Consider the following 4,303-nt stretch of genomic DNA (forward strand, 5'->3'; position numbering starts at 1 on the left):
GCAGTCGAAGAGGAGTATTCAGTGGGGAGGGAGCTGTGGGGCAGGACCGGCCACACTGGAGAACGCTGGCAGTGTGAGCCATTCCCTGTGCCCTGCTGGGACAGGTGGGGCAAGGAGAGCAGGAGGAGCTGGTTGTACAAAATCACTGGGCAGAGGCAAAGGAGCCGCCTGCCACCTTTGGGGTGTCCCTCTTTAGGTCCCTACACTCTTCTGGAGGTGCCTGCCTGGGTGGTGGCCTGGGCGCTAAAACTGGTACCTGCTTCTCCCCGCCCATGGGGTTTGGGCACAGCTCTGTCTCTGCACTGCAGGAGCTCCCATAATTTCTGTTTTCATGGACTGAGACTTTTCTCCTTCTCAGCACCATCACTGCAAAGCCCTGAGCATGGAACTCTTGCCTGTAGGCCTCTACATTGCAGGAGTTCCCCTACAGATGTGGTGCTTCACCAGCAGTTCTCAGGGGAGCCTGGCTGCAATGCTGTGGTTGTCCAAGCTGTGCTCTGGTCTTAGATGTTAAGTAACCACTTGAAACTCTGGTCTAAAAACCTGCAGCTGGACTCTGTATGACTGTACGCAGTCATTTCTCTTCCATTGTCCCATTCCTTCACTGCTCGTGTGTTTATCCCTGCACGGTTTTCCCCTATACTGAAGCTGCCCAGGCTAAGGGTACCTCTGAGACGAGGCTCTTCACTGGGAAAGCCAGACCCGTGGCTAGTTCTCAGGGAGGGGAGCTCAGGTAAGGTGAGCTGCGAGCTCCTGCTGGCACAGAACCACAAAGGTGCTGCTCTTGCCCAGCCCTGGGCAGTGGCTGAAGTGGAAATGCAGGAGCAAGTCCTTACACAAAGCCTGCAAGTGGAAATTTGCCCACTCTGTCTTCATGTGCCACACCTGGAGATGTGATGATGTGAGGCCAGCTAGGGACGTGTACATCAGGTAAGTTGAAGCTACTGGCACTGTGAGGCAGGGCTTGGTCCGTTGCTGAGGCATGGTGTAACGACAGCCCTGTTGTATTCAGGACCGTGCTGATGTGGTGCTTAGATTCAGCACGACTCTTTTTAGCTGGTATAGCTCTGGCCAGCAGTGAGAGCCTGTCCCTGCAGGGAGGAACCCATGGCAGAGTCCACCTGAGGGCCATGTGCGCTGGGCGGAAGCAGCGCTATGAGCATACACTGAAGTGAGGTCCCTGCAGCATGGTGGCACATCCAAGTGCTGTTGCTACCTCATCCATCGCTCTCCTAACACCGTTGAGTCATGTCCCCCATTCCCACCTGCTGCAGCCCAGGTCCTCTCCAGGTCAACAGCTAGTCTCTAAAGGATGCTCTCAATGACTCTTTTTAACTGTTGCTTGTCAAAAATCAACTCTTTGCCTGCCCATTTTTTGTGTCCAGTTTGTCCAGGGTCAGAAAGGTTCTGTTCATTCTCACCCATTGCCACACCGTGACATCCACTGCACAGTGATCCCACCGAGGCAGCAGGTCCTCCTTCCTCAACTTTCTCTGCCAAAGAGCTCCAGCACATGCTAGCACTGCCGCCTGCACTCACTGATATTTACATCCCTCTGCTTTTCTGTCTTGCTCAGCAGCAGCCCAGCTTCCTCCTCTTGTGCTGCTCAGCATTCAGCCAGCATGAGGTCCTTTGTCTGAGTTCCCTCAGCATCCAAAGCCAGTCGCGTGCCTTGCCTCCTCTTGTATGTGGTGGCTATGGATCTCCTGCCTAATTCCCTTTTTGCTTTCCTTATTATAGCTGCCCTTCATCCAGTCCTGCTCCTGTAGGAAAATCCAGGCTGGGAAAGATGGCTGGAGTCATCTGGATAAATCCCAGGACCACACGCTCAATGACACAAAGTCATTGCTTTGTTCTTTTTGTCATGCAGTGAAGGCTTTTGGCTCACAGAGGTACTGACTGAATCCAGTTCTGGTTTTACTGGTCCAGGCACTGCCCTTCCAGCCGGCCCACTGGACCATGCAGCCAGCCCCAGGCACCAGCTCTCCAGCAATGGCTTAAGCCAAGAGAGTGATGCTCCAGGTTAGGATGTCCCAAGCCATGATCCTGGGCTGTGTGCAATAAGGCAAGCGCAGGCTCAGTGATACTGGAGAGAGCTGTTGTGTTATTCTGTAGCAACTGCACCCAGCAATGTGAAACTTCAGAGGAGCGGCATTCCAGGAGCTTCCCAAATATCCTGTTCCTCGGAAGGCATCGGATTGCTGGGAACTCTGAAGGGCAGGAAGTGCTTTAGTGGACAGTTATTTCTGGAGCGGGCATCCTCTGTTTACTTCTCGGACCAGATTATTCTTTTAGGATGGGCCTTTTCCTCCACCTGCTCCTCAAAATCCAATCCCTCTACACCCTGGGAATTGGGAACAGGGTTGATATAACATACCAACATCTTCCAGGTGGGTAACGTCAGTGCGTGAATCTCATCAAAATACATCTCCCAGAGGCCCCTTCCCAAATGCCAGCCTTGGCTACCAACATGTGTTAACATCTCATTAGGCTTCCCTCTTTCTGCCCTCTCCTTTAGCCCAGCCATGCCTGGGGAGGGAGGAGAGTCAACAGCTATTATTTTTTGTTAAAAGTCATTGAGAAATAGCGACAATTTCAAACCGCAACATATTTCTACGTGCATCACTTGCAGCAAAACATGCCATTAAAATGGTAAGTGGAGAGCATGTGAATGAGCAGGCTGTTCAGGAATGGCAGCTGGATATTTATCCCAGTTGTCTCTTGCCATCTGATTAAGGGAACAAGTTATTTAATTGTGCCATATGAAGTATACTGTAACCCACTGACTAAATATAGCCGATCATTTCTAAATAATGCCTTGCTTTTTGTGTGCTCCACTTGTTTGTGTGAGGCACTGTAAACAAAGGAGAAAGTGCTGCTAAGCCGGGTGCTGCAAGGGAATGCATGGTTAGTACAGTCTGAGCGTTCGTAGCCCAAGGGAGAGACAAGCACAACCGGCAGGCAACATTGTGGTTGTCAGCAGGATTTGGATTGGGGCATTCATTAGCAACAAGAGCTACACAGGGGCCTGGAGTTAAACTGAAGGACCGTAAAGCTCATGCAGGATAGTATTTTTTATGTTGTTTAGTGTCTATACTTTGAAAATAGATGCTATGGGTATATTACAGCAGGAAGAAATGTAATATATTTCAGTTTAAAAATGGGATTTTTAGCCCAGACTGTTCTGTTAAGCCTCTTCAGCCATGCAAGGCCTGAAAAGCATTTTCACACCAGTAAAGCTGTACCTCAGCCCCCCACACCTTATATCGTCAAGGTACTGCATCTTATCCCAGCTCACAAAAGGAAAAAAATAGCACGTTTCTTTGCAGTCATGCAGTAAGAGACAAGGGTTATCACTGGCACAGTGATCTCAGAGCACGAAGGCGAACATACTCTGACAGATAAAGCTTTCTATTGGAGGCTGAAAGCAGGAACAATTTAAAAGGGGTAAGTAAACAGCATGAAAACTTGGGATTGTAGTGTGCACTGCCCCTTCTACCCCTGCTCACGTAAGGGCTGCTTCTGAAATGTGCTGGGTTTGACTCACGTCCTGGACAAATAAATGGTCCCTTGGCAGCCAGGCAGCAGACACAGCAGGGACAGGACTGTGCACACCTGTGTGCTCATGTGCAAGGAGTTTTGTGAATCCTGATTGCAAAGGGTTTCGCCAACTGGTATTGGCAAAAGGCAGAGGCACCATTTTGTCTTGAAGAGTGGCAGCTGGTGGAGGGCAGGGAGGGAGAGTGTGTGCAGCCACACCGTGTCATCTGTTTCTCACATTTGTCGAAAGCTGCTTTGGTTTTTTGCTTTTGGGAAAGTTTTTTCCAGAGGTTCACTCCTTGGGCACCTTTATTTGCTCGAGCAAATAAATTCATGCTTGAGTTTCGGTACTGCATGGGCTGAGCTGGGTACCCCCACAGACATTGGCAGGGGCTGGGTCTGACACAGCTCTCTCTGAGCCCCTGCGGAGTCTTGCCCACCTCCCAGCACTGTGCACTGCAGTCCCTCTGTGCTTATGTGGTACTCCTGGGCCCAGGGGCTGGTGCTTCTCCAGGAGGGCAAAGATTCCTCTTTCCACTAATCCAAAAATCCAGATTTCCCCCATGGGCACGGATCAGCACCTTCCTGCTCAAACAAGCCAGACGGCTGGAGCTGCTGCCTGTCTCCCATGGGGAAGACCCTTGAACAGCACTGGTATCCCCGGCTGGCTTGGAGCATCAAGGAGAAGCTAAAGGTACCACAATGACAATGTTGCTGTGTTTGAGAGCTTTCCTGCCCCTTCCTCCTACCATGGCCAGTCTGC

Source organism: Falco rusticolus, chromosome 15, assembly GCF_015220075.1.
Source record: "Falco rusticolus isolate bFalRus1 chromosome 15, bFalRus1.pri, whole genome shotgun sequence".
Taxonomy (NCBI): Eukaryota; Metazoa; Chordata; class Aves; order Falconiformes; family Falconidae; genus Falco; species Falco rusticolus.